Genomic DNA, 19212 nt, shown 5'->3' with positions numbered 1-19212 from the left:
TTATGAAATAAGGTTAGCTAAACCAGAAATTTTAATTCAGAAAAGTATGTGGTAACCTATTGCACAGTCAGTAAATGATAGACTCAGTGCTTAAACACAAATCTGAATAACTCCAAAAGATGTGTTCTTGCCTCTTTATCATACTGCCTGCCGGGAAACTGGGCTTTTCACAAGTTTTTGGACGTGGTAATTTGTAGTGCGGCTCACCTCCTGGGTCCAGTTCTTTAACTAGGTTAATATTATTGGCCCTACTTGTGTCTCTCCTCCTTTAAACCTAGAAGGCCTATGTCAGCCAACATTAAAACCTACTTTGATGTACTGTAGTTGCTGATTTTTAAGCAGCTTCTATAAGTAGGGGGTTATTTTAGAATCAAAGGGCATGGTTTCTGTGCTAAAGTAGTTTGGAATCTAGAGGGGTAACATATAGATGAAGAACTTCTGGAGAGTGTTATTAAGATGAAGGTAAAGGTATTTGGGGAAGGCTGTGGAAGGAAAGTCTAATCCTTTCTGCAGGTTTCTGCCAATGTCCAGGGAAAAAGTCTACTCATGGTCATCTCTGGCTCCAATGCCATGATTATTTCTTTGTTCAGCACCTTGACAACATTATTTTTTTCAATAACACAAATACAAAACCCAGCTTTTTTTCTTTATGTAACTACACACAGTAAAATACAACTGCCATCCTAATCCTGAATGTGTAACATTATAACTAAGAGAAGAGTTAACTCAAAACAAAATGAGCAATGTTAATCAAGTATTACACATTTTTGTTCTTAAAGATTCGTCAACCATTGTTCACTGTGTCCTTACTATACCCCACTCTGTCTTCTTTCCCTCTCTTCTTTCTTTAATTTTCCCCCAACATCCCTTTTTTCCTGTTTGTCATGCCAATTTGAAATCTGATGAGCAGGCCAAGATGGGAGGATCACCTGAGCCCAGGAGTTGGAGAGCAGCCTGGGCGACATAGGGAGACCCCATCTTTACAAAGATTAATTTTAAAATATTAGCCAGACAAAGTTGTGCACGTAGTCCCAGCTGCTCAAGAAGCTGAAGTGGGAGGATGGCTTGAGCCCAGGAACTCAAGGCTGCAGTGAGGAGCTGATATCCTGCCACTGCACTCTAGCCTGGGTGACAGAGCAAGACTCTAGCCCTGAAAAAAAAAAAAAAAAAAAAAAAAAGAAAAGAAATCCAACAAGCTAGTTTAGTGTGTTTGTGTGTGTATCTTCCGGTAGGACATTATATCATCATATTCTCCTAAACACAAGCTCTTTCTCCCTAATAGAAACTTTGATGATAGCTCTTGAAGCTACGTAAGTAGGTAAGATCTCTCTAAGAAGAATATATATAAAAAAGAAGACAAACAGCAAATTTATAGGAGTGGCCCATGTATGACAGAAAAGGATAAAAATGAGCTTATAAACATTGGTGAGTTTCACAGAGCCAAAGAAAAAGAAAAAATTTTCAGGGAAGAAGACTGAGTAAACAGTGTCAACTGCAAGAGAGATGAAGGGCAAGAGGGAAAACAGGACGTTGCCTCTGGCAATGTGACAGGTATAGTTATTGCTGACTTCAGCATAAACAGTTTCAATATCATATGTAATGCTGACCCACTGTTATATAGATTTATCCTAAAGATAAGTACTGTTCACAGTGAAAGAGTTTTTGTTTGTTTGTATGTTTTAAGCTCAGGTTAAAATAAAACAGAGCCTGGATAATATCTTAGGTTAAGCACATTACTATTATTATTATTAATTATTATTTGAGACCAAGTCTCACTCTATCACCCAGGCTGGAGTGCAGTGGCATCATCTTTGCTCACTGCAACCTCCGCCTCCCAGGTTCAAGCGATTCTCCAGCCTCACCCTCCCAAGTAGCTGGGACTACAGTCATGTGCCACCATGCCTGGCTAAGTTTTGTATTTTTAGTAGAGACGGGGTTTCACCATGTTGGCTAGGCTGGTCTCGAACTCCTGACCTCAGGTGGTCACCCACCTTGTCCTCCCAGAGTGCTGGGATTATAGGCCTGAGCCACTGCGACCAGCCTAGTATTTTTTTTTTTAAAGAACTCCAGGTAGATCTATAGCTTTCACAAGATAAGTGCACACACACAATCCCCTTTATCTTGAATAAAATGAATAATTTTATTCCTGCATACAATTTCAATTGTCATTTTTTTAGGATTTAAAAAATTCTTACTTATAATTGAAGCATGAAAAATGTAATACTCTAATCATAACAATTAATGAAAACAGAGGGCATTTATATATGTGAAAAATAAATTGGGAACATTATTCACAATATAAACATAACATTCTTGATTCATTATTATACCTCTTTACTCTTGAAATGATTATGGACGATGAAGATGTGGAGATAACAGAAGCTCTGAGAAGCTGTCTATATATATATAGCCAAATAGACTAATAGAAACTTTTATAATAGCTCTTGAAGCTACATAAGTAGGTAAGGTGTCTCTAAGAAGACTATGAAAAAAAAAAAGAAGACAAACAACAAATTTACAGGAGTGGTCCATGTATGACAGAAAAGGGTAAAATATATATATATAGTCTCTCTATATACAGACTGTGTGCGTGTGTGTGTGTGTGTGTGTGTGTGTGTGTGTGTGTGTGTATATATATATATATAGCCAAATTTGGTAGCCATTTTTATTTGGCACATTGTCTATTCACATAGATTAATGTATATACCTTATTAAAATCCCTCCTTAATTCTTTATACATTTTTAAAATTTTACTTAATTTTTCCTTTTTCTCATTTTTATTTTCCTAAGTTAATCAAGTAGCTAATTAACTTTTTCCCTCTTTTGTTAAAATGAACTGCTGTTTCATGTATTTTAATTTTATTTCCAATGTCCTTCCCTTTCCTAGTACTTATAATCTAATACATTTCTCTTCCTTCGTATTTTTTTCAATCCCTTAGTTCGTTAGAGATGCCAAAACAAAGTTATGTAGACAGGGTGGCTGAAACAATATAAATTCATTCTCTCACATTTCTGGAGGCTGGAAGTCCGTGATCAAGGTGCCATGTAGTTCTTTCCTGTCTTGTAATTACTTATCTCTATAAAAGAGGTAAGTCCTTTTCTCCTTTACTTGGAGACACTTTGGGTTATTATGGTTACAGCATTCTCCCTTTGTAATAGTCTTTTATATGGTGTCTTAGCTTATATAAGTCTAGACTTCTTTTTATTTTGATATATTAAAATTGTTTATATGCTGAGTTGACCTTGAATAAAGTTAGGAGAAACACTTTTGAGGAAATAAAAGATAGTTGTGTTGCAGAGATATTTCATTACTACACTGAAATCTTTAATTTAAAAAGATGAAGAATTTTAGAATGTACACTAACATTTTAATGTTGACAAAAAGCAGCTAAATAATTCAACTAACTATTATTGAGTATCTACAGTGAGACAGAAAATGTATTTTATGCTTCCAAATACTTTATCACCTTCAGATTTCCCATTAACTGTATGAAATCTTAGCCCATTTTCTCTAAGAAGAAAATGAAGCTTGGAGATACAGTCATAATATGGTTTGACCAAGGTCATACAGCTAGCAGTAATGTGGACAGTTGCCATTTGAATGCAAGTCTCAGGATGACAAGCCAAATGCTGTTTACACACAACAGCTGCAGCACAAAATGTGTATACCAATTGCTTATAAAAGGGGAGGGGTGAGCTGCTTTGTATAATATTGAAAGTTGAACACTTTCAAAGTCATCTGGGGATCTACAGGCTTAGAGAATGTTGTCATTAAATGAACAAACAAAATACATTAAGAACACTGAGGGAAGTTTTTCTCCACATACAAAAGATGACCCTATTTATGTATATTTTGCAGTTTTTCCATTTGCTGGTGGTATTTAAGAGAACCGAGAATCCTATTTTAAGCCTGTGAGGTATTTTGGAAGTTTGCCGCAGAAGTATTCTTCCTTTACTTGAGACGATTTTTGCTTTATATCATGCTGTTATTTGAAAAAAAATTATGAAATATTTCAAGTGTTTTTAAAACTGATGCTGGTTACATCTGATTCTTACTCAAAACTAATTTGTGTAGAAATCAAGGGACTAAAGAAAACCGTTTGTGTGTATGTTAACACCTCTTGGTGTTCTTAAGTCTTCCCTACATTATAAAAGAAGCAATAAATTATTTAGATCTAGTCAACAAAAGGAGTAATCATTTATCTTGACAAGATTCTAAATAGGTAGTCTTACATTTCAAGGTCATGGGTAATGTGGCACAATGAGGCAATTTCTCCAGTCTGTGTTAGACTGAGAGGTAACCAACACAGCTAGAATACAGGCCTTGGACTTTGGATCTGTTGCAGTCATCAAGTCCAGTTCAAAGAAAAAAAAAAAAAAATAGCTTCACAAAGACCACTTGTTGAGTAGTATACTTAGAATAATAAAATTATCTCTCTATTTCTTTCCTCCTCTTTCATTCTTTTTATTAATACTTTATCATTTCTGGTTTGTTTTTAGTAATGTGCACATTCTATTTAAAACTTAGTTTTACATACGACAGCCTTATTTTGAGGAAACATGATATGGAAATTTTCAAGTGCTAAGGCCCAAGTATTTTCATTGGCTGCACATTTCAATAAATTGATTCTGTGATATATTTAAGTAGAATACTATTTAGTCTTAGAGACTATATCTCTCCTAAGAGGATTCAATTGTTTTCATATTTCTACCCATTTACCATTTCATTGTGTCTTATTCATATTTTTATTTTATTTCAGTTTTAATGTTTTCCTTGAGTCATGTTAGGATGGCATCCTAAACCCAAGCAAGGTTCTCCATCATAGATGTCCTTCCACAATTGCATTAGTGTCTTCTCAGTGTCTTCCTTAGTTGCAGCAATAGCCTGGTTAAAAATCTTCCTCAGGTAGTAATCTTTAAAAGCTGCTATAGCTGATTAATTCATTGGTTGGGGTTGGATCAAAGTGGTTTCTCCCTCCAAACACCATTTTGAAGTTGGGATGAAGATTACCAATACAAGGAGGATGTTCAGGAGCATTATCAACAACAAGCAAAATATTGAAAGCTGTGTTATTCTCCAAGGAATACTTTTCCATTTTGCTGGCATAGCAATTCAAGAGGGCATCTTAGAAGAGGAGCTGGCTCTCCTATGTCTTCTTGTTGCTCCTGTGGTAAACTGGCAGTGAGTGCCTACTGATATGCTGGAAGGCCTGCTTTTTTTGTTTTGTTTTGTTTTGTTTTTTACTGTGCCAAATCATAAAGGGCTTCAATTTACAGACAGCATCATTGCTCCCCAAATAAGACTGTTATTTTGTCCTTAAAAGCCCTGAAACCTGGCATTGATTTGGCCTTCTTATAAATGAAAGTCTTTTCAGTCATCCACTTCCCGAACAGAGAATTTTCATTCACATTGAAGATCTGGCAGGTAATTTTCCTCCACAATCAGTTTATGTAGTTTCCAAACATTCCTTACCTGCCTTCACATTTGAACTCACAGACTCACCACTCACTTTCAAATTATGTAATTAATAACAATTCTTGAATTGTTTAAACCACCCAGAGCTAAGAATAAATTCAATATCATAGGTGGGTTCAGCTTTTTCTTTCAACATCGCAAAGAACCTTTTTGCTTTGGCTGTGATTGTAATCGTGCTGAGAGAGATACACTTCTGTGTCTAGTCTTCAATCCAGGTGATTAGAATTTCTCCATATCTGATATAGACCCTTCTCAAATTGTTGTTACTTTCATTGCCTTCAATAAAACAGATCCTTCAACAGCTTCTGTCATTTTGTTCTTGCTCTTCAAGATTATAGCCATTGTGGAAAGGGATGTGCCTGACTTGGGTGTAATAATCACCACTGATTTTTTCACCTTTGTAGTTCTTAATCACCTTTTATTTTCAGGTCAGTCACTCAATTGGGCCTCTTACTGGCAACATTAGCAGTGAGTTTTGTATGCTGGGAAGCTATGATAAACAAAACTACATGAGATTGAATCAAGCACAAGAGGAAATGATGCGATGAAGAGACACAGAAAACAAGATATGTATGAAGCCACTGCCAACGTAACATGGCATACTCTTTCTCAGTGAACTTGCTTTAATAAGTAAAAGGAGTATACTCTAAAATAAAAATAAAAAATATAGTATAGTAAATATGTATACCAGTAACATAGCCATTTATTATCCTTATCATTATCAAGCATTATGTATTTTACATAACAATATATGCTTATATTTTCATATAACTGGCAGTACAGTAGATTTATTTACACGAGCATCACCACAAACACATTAGTAATGCATTGAGCTATGACATTGAACTACCATGTCATCAGAAGATAGGAGTTTTTTTAGCTTCATTATAATTTTATGGGACCACCACTATATATGAAGTATTTTGTTGAACAAAATGTCATTATGTAGTGCATGACTGTATATATCCTACTGATGCTAACTCCAGAGAATCTTGACTAATACAGTGCATTTCTGTTCAAAATCCTCCTTAAAGCATATTCATGGCTTCCCCCTCCTCTCCAAATCTGATTTACAAAAAATGTTAAGATCTGGGCTGTAATCACTTCTCCAACCTTTTTATTGGCCATCCTTCCTTTGCTCTGTATACTCTAATTTTACTGATTATTTATAATTCTCTGTTTTCCTCATGGTGTTGTTTACCTGTGGTCTATCTCTAAACTGTCTTCTCTCCATACCTTTCCTACCTATTTTTTAGATCTCAGTGTGCATATTACTGTCTTTAGAAAGACATTCCAGAGTATATATAGATCCCTCAAAATAATTGCTATATATCTGTACATTATGTTACAAGCTTCTTCCCTAACTCCCCTTTTCCTCAACTCTTGCAATTCTATGAGGGCAAAACCCCTGCTTTTCTTGATCACTTCAATGTTTACAACTGAAAGGATTATTCTTTGAATGCTTCTAAGTCCTTTGGAAAATGAATTCCACATTTTACTATATGTAATGTCAGTTAAAGTGATTAACAAACCTTTGTGTGAAAATAACTGGGTAAATGTCTGGGACGTCACTTACTTATGGTGTAAAATTTCACAAGTCATATAAATGTCACAGGATTCTATTTACTTATCAAAAGAGATGAAAATATCTATCTCAGAGATATTGTTTGAAATATTTAATTTAATATGTTAATTTTTGTACATGTATAATATATAAATTTACAGTATATGTAAATATATGTATGCAGAAATATAAAAGTGAGCTAGCTTACTCCTTTTTTTCTTGATATTCACATGCATTTTTTCCTTTTAGACAATTTCTATATTTTAGATTAATAACTCCTAAATATCTCTTTTAAACCCTGAGATATTTTCAATGAAACTCCTCAATTCTCAAACTTTTTCTTTAAAAGATCCTTCTATTTTCATAAATATTATTGAGGACCATAAAAGTATTTCGGGGTGTGAGGAGAGAAATACCTAATGGGTACTGGGCTTAATATCTAAGTGATGAAATAATGTGTACAACAAACCCCCATGACACAAATTTACCTATGTAACAAACCTGCATTTGTACCCCTGCACTTAAAATAAAAGTCAAAAAAGTATTTCATTTGTGTGGTCTATATTTATTAATATGTAGTGCGTTGGAAATATACATTAAACAGTTTAAAAGTATTTACTAATAGTTCATTCAAAAACTAGACTTAGTCTTGAACCATATGTTTATGTAAATAGCATTTTAAGAAAATAACTACCATGTGAAAAATAAAGAGGGGCTTTTTAATTTTTTTGAAAACTTTTTAAATATCTGGACTTGTGAAAGAAAGCTGGAATTTCTATCTGCTCTGCATTCAATCTTTTGCAAATGCATCATTTCATTTAAAATATATCAAGAAAAACAGCCTTTAGCAGATAGATAGTAGGGTTAAAGATGAGTATTTTCAATAGACTTTTCAGATTATGTGGATATAATTCTTTGGTACTACTCCAAAATTAACAAGCATTGATTTCTTTGAGAGGCATTTTAAATGAGATATCCATATCCATATTAATATTACATTAAAATCCATTGATCTGTCTTGCAATTTGAATGGCCCCTTTTCTCATGCATGGTTTTGAAATATTATGCACTGGGCACTTGGGAAATATTGGTTCACTGAATAATAAAAATTTTCCAATTATTAACATATTTTATTACACAAGATAAAACATTACATTCATTAATATCACTACTATTCCCTTCAGTAGAGTCTCTTTAAGTACTGGGAACTTGTGAATGCCATAGTAGTGAATATGTTTTCTAAAATTTTAGTTTTAGCTTAAAAGCTTACATTTTATCTTTGGCAAAACAGCTTCATTTTTTAAATGACAGTCTCACTTCATGTGTGTTTGAGATCTAAATAACCATGACTTTCCAAGTAAAAATGGTGTTCATTAAAAAAAAAAAAAAAAACTTGTTTAGCTCATAACTCAACAATCAAATACATTCTTCTCCTAGAGACAACTACCATAGTTCTATATGAAGAAGCTGGCATCATTCATATCTTTCACTTTGTCTTTTGGACTATAAGGATCAGTATTTAATAAAATCAATTACTTTTATTGCTTTATCTAGAATGTTCTTAAGTAACACTGACATTTTAAAAATTGCTATGATGTGATAGCAAAAACTACAATAATTATTAACAACTGGGATGTACAGAGCTTTTCACTTAATTGAATTTGTTGTAGGACTACTGCTGAATTTACAGGCAAATTTGAGCCAGTCTACAGTACTGTACTTAGCAGCATAATAGTTGGCAAAGTGTGTTAAGTAGAAAGCCCATGCAAGAAGATAAAGAATCAAATAAAATACTTGAAAAAGTGTCAACACAAAGACAGGCAATAAGACAGAAAAAACACAAATATTCAAAGCAAATGATCAATAATTATAGGTAGCATACTAATGTTGGAAGACCATTTAAAAGTAGAGCTGAAGAGATTCTCTATGTTACTAGCTAGAAGCAAGCAGCCACTTATGAAGCAGAGAAGGAATCAATGTTAGTTGCATTGATTCCAGTTTGCTGACACAAAGCAAGTGTGTGGAGATACAAAAGATTTAGAATGTTGAGCATGCTGGCAAGAACGTGTTAACAGTGTCGCACCATGGAATCTAGACTACATAAACTAAAAATAAAGCAATAAGAAGACTGGTGGGTGGAGGTAGAAGCACTGGTTTAATGAGAAAAAATCTTGTATCAAGGTTTATTAACTTTTATAAATTCAGTAAATAACCACATTAATAGGAGTGGAGGAATGAAGCAACATAAAGGGATAGTCTACAAGAGGTTTGCAGGGTGAATAAATGTTGTGGCTGAGCTGCTGGACAGGTAGGTCACTTACATAAATGTTACACTTTTCCAAAATAGAAACTTTACTTGGATTAGAGAGAAGAGCTATCAACTTAGTTCCAAAGCTATTCAATGCTAGTAAACATGGAGGGCAGAAAGCAAGCAGATAATATTTAAAAAAATAAAGACAAAGATATAAACAAACATAAGTATAAAATGAAGAGAAGTTTTTATATTTATATTAGAGGAATGTAAAGAGTTTGAAACCCATAGTGGGAAATAAGGAGTGTGCAGATACTTGTTCTGTAGCCTAGGAACTGGGGTCAATGAACAAGATCTACGTGAGCATATTTATGAGAAAATGCTGTTCTTCTGGGAGAGCCAGGTTTGTTATGGGAAGAAAGGATATATATAAGAATATACATATATATATATATATAAACTATATATAGGAATATATATATAACAATGAAAGTTGCTTTGTGAAGAAATTATTTATAGAGGTATTAACTTACAGAAGGCACAAAAAAATGAAATGTCATCTACAGACGAAGAAAAGGGGCATGTAGGAGTATACAGGAGCATACATAAAATTATGTGATAATATTCACTGGAATTGACTGGAGGAGTTCACATTTTGGAAAGTGGTTGATGTTTACAAGGATGAGTACGATCATGAATTTACCCGTCGCCAAGATGCATGCAGAGTCCAGAAAGTCAGGTGAGAGTAATGAGTGTTCCAACTGTAATACTGGTGAAAAATTTTTTGGAAGCTCTTGAAGAAAACAATTATAATGTGAAGTGACAAGGATAAACCTGTTCTTATATCATATTTCTAGGGGTTTGTCACATGAAATATACTAGTTCCAAGGAAACTCACTGCCCAGGGAATTAGTCACTTAAGTTCATAAGCAATAATAAACTCATGATAAAAAATTACTCAGATGCATTCTTGGTTCTGTTTTTCATCTCCTGGTCTCATTTATCTGGCTGTTGAATATGATTTCATATTCATGTGATAGTTTGGACTATCACTACAAACATGGTGTTAAAATGAGATGAGGGCATTAGCACATACATGTTAAAATGTATTGACTAGTGATTATTAAGCATGAATTACTGATTAATTCACAAATGGGCACACAGTTGGAATACTGGAAGAAGGAATCCATCAAAAGTGAGACAAAATTATCATTTCAGGGCTTAAAAATAATGTACTATTTGTAATCACTTTAATAAAACAAAAAATTTCACTGAGTTAAATAATGAAGTTAAATCTTTGGCCAAGTTAATAAAGTGACCTATAATAGTAGTTATGTAATATGACTGTTACCCAATAAATTATTAACTAAATATTTATCTGTAAATTTCAGAAATGCAGTATCAGTATCTAACAGTTTTTTTTAACACGAGTGCTTTCAGTGCTAAGTATATATTTCCCCCTTGCTTATACAACTATTGATAAATCATATAAATATTTTTAGATGAATCTGTCCTCCAGGAATTATAAAATAATATTAGCATAGCATATGAAAGGTCTTAGAGCATTTTCCTCTATAGTCCTAAAAAATTTCTTGATTTCTTGTCTGTGCACTTCAAGCCATTGCCTATTGATAAATTAAGAGTTTATAATAAAAATTAAAATATGTATCTGTAAAAAATTCCCATGGAGTTTACATTTTCATTAACTATAACATAATATCATTTCTAAGGGACCTCAATAACACTAAATTTGACCACAAGCTTTCATAAGGAGAAGAAATAATTTTTTATGTAATGTTTCTTTTTATTTGAAACCCATTTAGTTATTGTTCAGAGTGAAAAACTAAGTCCTTATCACTAGGAAAATGGTTTCTGTAATCAGAATATGAATCAACAACATGGTTTACATATTTATAATACAGTCTATGAGAATAATTTATACTTAATTTATGCCCAGATGTCAGAATACTGTAAAATGTAAGAATGTAAATAATTTTTTAAAGTCAGCCTTTATTGTTATACATTCCACTTATTTCATTGTTCTTATGCCAGTTCCAGAACACGACATTTGACTCCTGGAGGGAGGACACATTATGAAATCAATGTGTTGTCTGAACAGTCACAATTTAACTTTATCAGAATATATTATTTTTACTATCACTACAGGCGATCAAAATTAAATTTCCCATGGGTATTTTTAACTGCCATATTAGAATATACAAGAGTAGTTTTCTGACAAGAGAGACTACAATAATGATGTCTGAATTTCATTTTGATTATGACAGATGTTTCTGAGACAAAAGAGGAACGCTAAATGAGTCTTTGGATATTATCATTATAATTTCACCTATTGCAATATTTGAAGTGTCTGCAGTGCAGATACAGAAAGAGAGAATACATATTCACTGCAAATATCTACATAGCTTATTACTGTACTATCTTTCTAAAATGTACTTTACCCCTTGCTGGCTTGATTAAGCTTCCTAGTTGGCGATAACAATAAAATAGCATGGGTAAATACACATTAACATTTTGGTGTCAATTATTTATCAATCAATGTGAGCTTATTTATTAATCAATATGAATTTATTAAATCCAATGTAAACAGTTATATTGTTTTTAATCAAGACATGGCTTTTAATCTATGATTTGGTGCAAATTTAGAAAGGCAACAACTTGGCTTTTACATTTCTCTGAAGTATTATACAGTAACTCCTCCTTATCTGAGGTTTTGCTTTCAATGGTTTCAGTTACCCGCATTCAACTGTTGTCAAAAAATAGGTAAGTTTAGTACAACAAGATATTTTGAGAGAGACAAAGACCACATTTACATAACTTTTATTACAGTATATTGTTATAATTGTTCTATTTTATTAATATTGTTTTTAATTTCTTAATGTGTCTAATTTATAATTTAAACCTTATTATAGGTATTTATGTACAGGAAAAAAGAAAACATATTATATATATCGTTCAGCACTATCAATGGTTCCAGGCATCCACTGAGAGTCTTGGAACATATCTCTTGTAGATAAGGGGGACTGCTATCTTACAAAACTTGGCACTTTCTAAATGAAGTAGGTCTCAAATTTGGTTTAGTGTGAATTGTTTATCTTTCTTTCATCAAGAGTGCCTCTAATATAGTAATTTTCCAAATTTTAAAAATTATACAGTCTATTAAAATACCTTTTTAACATGATTCTAATTACATGAATCACCTTTGAAAACAGGTTCCAAGGTGTTTTAGGCCACAAGAAAAAAAGGAGATAAATCTAAAAAACAGCTGAAATTTTTATCCTTTTACTTCTATTACTGCTGTTGCTTTTATTTGATTTTTTTTTGGGAGGAATTGTTCAGATGTTGCAGCCACAAATAAGACAGATGGTACAAAAATTGGTTCAAACAAGAAATGCAATGATGACTTAGTTTAAATGTAATACGTGTTGGTTATTCATCAAAATATATTTAAAAAGTACCTGGGTTACAAAAGCATTATCTTTCTAGAACATGTAATAATAGGTATAGTATGACTAATACATTCATATGCAATTGTTATAGAGTACAATTTTTACATTTAAACTGCTCCCAGGTATAATAGCATACTTTTGTTACAGGCAAAATACTATTCATTCAAATGGTGTAATTCAACAATTTCCAGGGACCATCTAGACAATATGGCCCTATGCCTTAACAGCTTTCAATTTCCAGTGAAGATCTAAAATATACTGCTAATCTCCATAGATATAAACCATTAAGGACACACATGAAATAAAACAAAGTTAGATTTATTCATTTGCTGCAGGACGAGAGAATACCTAGCCATGAAACTGGATGGTGCCTCTGCAAGGAGCTAAGATCGTCTTGTTATAGGATGTGGCTTTAACTGAGTGATTCTCGGGAGAGATAAGGAAGCTGGAGTCTGTTGTGAACTGGGTGCTATCAGGAAGGGAGACAGTCTTCACAGTTTCCCTAAGCAGAAGCACGATCCTCTTAATAAACCCAAACCTCTAAACTATCACAATGTAAAAGCGCATAGACAGCATGCATTTAATTTCACACACTGGTGGTGTGGCTAAGGGTGAGAGGGTTCCAATCCTATTTCTATCATTGACTACAAAACCTGTGCATTGTAACTATAGGGTGCATAGCCCTGTTTATATCAACTATAGGTTTAGTACATATACTACATTCTGGAAGACAGCACCCACAGGCTGTCATTCCTGAGTTGGCCACTTAGCCAAGGCCCTATTATTATACTATGAAGCTAGCTGCATCTGAATGATTCACTGTATGGAAATAGCAGTGGATTGTTTGTTCATATGTCTATTGTCACACCTTCTTTGTAATGAAACCAGACATCTCACTGAAGGATGTCATACTGGTTTAGTAGGCCATCTGTTAGCCTTCAGACAGTGGTACTGACAGAATCACTCTAGAAAGAAGACAAAACTATGTCTGAAATATTTATCAGTTGCAGTAAGGACAAATTGCAGCCCCATTAGGGTGGAAGGAGATCAAATATAGTCAAACTTCCACCCAATGGCTGGCTAGTTCAGAAAATTTCATTGTTCTAACCAATTCTTTAGTGTACAAGTGCTTTTTTTAATATTAAATTCAATCTCTAGAAAAATCATTATAATTTCCCTTAAATTATAGACAACTTGATTGTATAAAAGTTTTTGCTTGTTTGTTCGTTTTATAAATCCTCTTATTATGACTTATACAGACAATGCTTGATATGCTTGGACTTTCTGGTTTGTCCTGAACATCCCTCCTTATTAAATAACCAGTCATTTTATTCTAGGACAAAATTTACCATACAAGATTCTTTCTCATAGAAAATTATTTATCTTTAAGCTTTCTTACCAAAAAATACCTCTTTATTTCTAAAACTTTCTTTACATCTCTCTTATTTCCTGTTTACTTTTACCTTGTTTTATGCATAACCTTTAAATAAGCTTTGAATTAGAAAAAAAATCGTTCACTTTTTTAAAAGAACACTTTTTTTAGAATGTTTTCTTACAATATATTTTTATTAAAAAATACCCAAATAATGAAATACCAATTATTTAATTTAATATAACTTTAGATTCTAACCATGACAAGTTTGTCTACAAGTATTTACCCCATTATATTTGCCTAATTATTTTATTTTAATTGTTTACCTAGATTTATGAAAACTGTGATAGTCATAATTTAAAGTTACGAAGCTGCCATAACAGAGACAGTGAAAAAGATCTGACCTAACTGACTCCATCTTGCTTCTAACTTCCAAGCTGCCCTTTTTCATTCCTGGGAGTTGGCCCAACTAACTTTGGGAGGAACTTAGTTTATAGTTTACCTCTGAAACAAAGATGATAACAGTCCTTTCCCAAAACAAACCTCCTTCCTGCCTATGGACTAGACAGCTTAAAGCCACAAGATTAGAAGTTACGGTAATTTTACTACCGTAGCTATTGTCAGTAAACCAGTATCAATGTCTTATATGTTTAAAACCAGTCAAGATGTAGCTATTGTCAGTAAACCAGTATCAATGTCTCATATGTTTAAAATTACACAAGCAAATATCATTCTGTTTTGGGCTGGGTTTATAGTTTTATAACCCCTATGCCAAATTTTGACACTTGTAGTATTTGGCAGGGATAAGTATAAAATTTCTTGATAAATAAATGCAAACTAAAATGTATGTTGGCAATTCTTAAGACATTTCTAATATTACTTCACCAATAATTTTAAAGCTACCTTATTTAATAAAGATTTTACTTAAGACACATAGACTTAAAAAAGCATTTGACTAGTCTCCTTTTTTTCTGATAAAGTATTTAAGTGCTTTTATTTTTCTTTAAGCAAATTAATTAGAGCTTTTTATATATTTTTAGTAGTTGTGTACACAACACATAAATACATAGACGTATTAGGCATATCGACAGAAGTACACCTTATAGATTTCTAAGATCCCCTTGTTTTTATTTTTCCTATCTTAGACTTGCAAACTCTTGATAACCTGTTTCGTTACCCTGGCAATTGTCAGCTAAATAGCTCTAACTCTGCATACTGGAGGAAACAACTCTTAGATGAAAAATCAGGTAGCAAAATATACATCTCAAGGTATGGAGAGAAAAAGTCAGGTGGTGCTAGAGGGAGATTAAAGGTGGATAAAAATAAAACATAAAATTATAGAAATCGATTATAAGATTGAATAAGGAGGCCAATTTTATTTAGATAGGGACTACCAATCTTTTAACTGCATCTCTGAGGTCTGGGCAGAGACCACCCTGAATCCTGGGTCTTCAAAAGGGGAGAATTATTATGAGGCTAGATCACATGATGCTTTTATAGTGCACTTAAATTTTTATTTTTAAACAAAGACATTTCTAAATGTCTAAATTATACTCTTCCTTAAAAACCCAAGAGTAGCCTCTTTTGCAATAGCTATTTTAGTCAAAAATTCAGGTAACACAGTACAAAAGGAAGCACTTTAAGAGCTGAGACAAACTTGTCTGTTTACACTGTTGGAATTCCATAAGGAAAAACAGAGGTTTCTCCCCAAAAGGGAGCCTGGCGCCTTCTCCATTTTCTTTAAGGAACCTCAGGCTGGCATAAACTATTTTAGGTCCCTCATGCAGCAGAGGGTGCAAGAGAAAGGAGAGACAGCAGAAGTAAATGAAGAAAACAGAATTCATTTAACTGGAAGAAGAAACACTTTTGCTCAAAAAAAGACAAGGTCCTAGGAGAGAAAAAACAACAAACAACAACAAAAACATGAAGGTCTTTTAAATACAAACACACACAGGCACACACACACACACACACACACACACACACATCTTGGATGTTAGCTTTTAATTAAGCTGACTTTTAACCATTGATCTCCTTTAACAAAAAATCTTCTAAAATTTCATTACCTTATTTAAGCTAGGAAAAATTGCTGCTATTTCAGAAGTGTCAAGTATCAAACCATAAAGGACTTGACTTAGGAACTAAACCTAGGCAGTCATGGTGGAAAAAATGAAGGCAGAACCTTAGCTATGGAACTGCAGCATGGGGTGACTGCCATTGCTCTTTCAGTTTGGCCTGGCTAGCAGAAAGGTAGCCTTGTTATGTAAATAAAATAAAGCCCTTAAGGAGTCAAAATAAAAAAATATTTTCCTTTTTTTGGCAATTTATCCACTTCAGAGGTCTTGTTTCCATAATTTGGAACTTTCCTTCATAATTGTTCAAATCAGATAAAGTTGGTCAAACTAGATGGGAAAAAGACTAAAAGAACAATCAAAACAGAAACAAACGAACAACAACAACAACAAAAACAAGTTAAGCAAAACAAACAAATAATCACATAACTGATAGGATTATTGAACTCTCTAATGCTAAGGAGAACTTAATACCAGCTGATTATTAATCTTCACTTTAGCCAAGATAAACTGCAATTCAGTAACTTACCTACAGATGGGTCTCAGGCTGAAGGCTGCTCTCTACCATCCTAGAAGCAGGAAAACACTTCAAACTGTCTTCCCTGTTGGGAGTGAGTTCAAACTCCTTAAAGAAGTTACCTGCCTTTCATCATCAGGAAAGCAGGAAAAACTTGCCTTCATTGTGTTGGAAGCAAGTAAAACTCAAAAAAAACCAGAGTTGCACAGCAAAATAAACTTTAGATTTGGACCAAATTTTGGGAGATCAGGGATTCTCTGGAAGGGTTGTGTCTAGGCCTTAGCAAATTGTCTTGTTGGTTTGAGCCATAAAGACAGCTGAAGCTGGTACCAGCACCTATAGAAGATTTGTCAAAGGTTACACCTCCACTCAGAATCCCTTCATGGTTACGAAAATGTGAACCCCAAATATCTGAGACGGATCTCAGTTAACTTAGAAAGATTATGTTACGAAAGTTGAGGACTCACGCCTGTGACACAGCCTCAGGAAGTCCTGACGACATGTGCCAAAGGTGGTTGGGGCCAAGCTTTCTTTTATACATTTTAGGGAGACATGAGATATCAATCAATATATGTAAGATGTACATTGGTTCTGCCCAGAAAGGTGGGTCAATTTGAAGCAGGGAGGAGGCTTCTAGGTAGGCGAGACAGTTGCATTCTTTTGAGTTTCTGATTAGCCTTTCCAAAGGAGACAATCATATATGCATTTATCTCAGTGAGCAGGAGGATAACTTTGAATAGAATGGGAGGTACGTTTGCCCTAAGCAGTTCCCAGCTTGATTTTCCCATTATCTTAGTGATTTTGGGTCCCCAAGATGTATTTTCCTTTCAAAGTATTTATCTTACATCTATTTCTCCTTCTCTAACAGGGATGGTAAAGCAAACATATTTTTGTTTTGATAGCATTCAGTATTCTTTTCCTTATTAGTAGTTTTGCAACTCTACTAACATAATTTAGTTATATATAATTTATTTTTTCTAGGTGTGAACAGATAGAACATATTTAATATAAAGTCTTAATATGAGCTCATATTTAAATGAATTTCTAAATTACCTGATTTAGAAAAATTGTTCAATGGAAACTATCTCCTTTTATTGCATTCTTTCTAATAACTCAAAGTGATAGCAAGTGAAAACGTGCTTTCATTCCTATTTACTTTTCTTTCAAAAAAATCACAGGGATATTATTCACAGATTTGCATTTTATTTTCTGATATAAATCTCAAATATGCACCCGGTATGTTTATGTAACTGTGTTTTTTTATGTGGGGCATTAAAATTTACTCTAAACTTGGCATTTACTTCTAGCTTTTTCTCTGGCATGTTGTTTAAAAAATAAATAAGATAGAAAATTTGAGAAATGGTAAAATTTGGGGTTAAGAAACAGAAGGGAGTAGAACGAATGGGAGTTTTAAAATCAGAGGGGACAATTTGAACAACACGCTAAAATGCACAGAAGTTAGCAAAATTTCAGTGCTTGAATAGAGGGGCAAAATGGTAATAATTCTAGGGAAATACTATATTAAGAAGTGGTTACCACTAACTCTCCAAAATGCATAAATAAAAAGGCTGAATATGAAAAACTCAGAAAAGCAAAGGATAAAGTGTAAACTTGCTGTAATTGTTTCAAACCATAATGAAGGGATAGCCGATACTGCTATGTTAGCAATACTGCTGCAGAAAAGATCATCAGGCTTGTAGCTTTGAAATATCATCTATATGCTTCAGTCCAGACCCCTTGTCCGAATTGCAATTTCCTATTGTCAACTTTCTACTCTACATCCTCAGCTGTATGTCTATTAGTATAGTTACAAATCAAACTCAACGTGTCTAAAAGTTAAATATACTCTAAACATTGACCATCTATGTGGTGGCGCAATTTCATTTTCTAGTAGCTCCGGCCAGTAGCTAGATATTATTCTTAATTTCTGTGTTTCCTTTACACCTTATATCAGATGATCACAAAATGCATTGATTTTAACTAAACATATACTCAAAGATCCTATTACTTCTTCCCACCTTCAAAACTATCAGCTTGCTCAGCCACCATCACCCCTTACTTGGAATGAAAACATAGCATCTTAACATTCTTCCCTACGCTGTATTTGCTCCTATCACATTGTATTTTAACAGAAAATAATTTTAAAATACGCCATTTCAATCCCCACTTCACTTAAATAAAGCCCAAATCATTGCCATCTTCTAGATGATATAACCCCCTCCTTGGTCCCTTGATATAGCACACTCTCACATTCTCTATACTATCCGTATTGCCTGTTTGAGTACACCAGATATACTACAGCATTTGTAATTTAGCTTTAGTGGTTATCCACTGTCTGCAGCATCCCAGCTTCATATATTTGCACAGAAGTCCTTTACTTTTAATTACAGTTTCTCAATAGTCACCATCTCAAAAAGTTCTATTCTTATCCCAGTAGATAATGCTATACCCTGCACTATCTCATTTCACACACTCACAAACCTATTTCCCTGA

Source organism: Hylobates moloch, unplaced genomic scaffold (genome assembly GCF_009828535.3).
Source record: "Hylobates moloch isolate HMO894 unplaced genomic scaffold, HMol_V3 SCAFFOLD_1, whole genome shotgun sequence".
Lineage (NCBI taxonomy): Eukaryota > Metazoa > Chordata > Mammalia > Primates > Hylobatidae > Hylobates > Hylobates moloch.
This window is presented reverse-complemented; position numbering follows the sequence as displayed.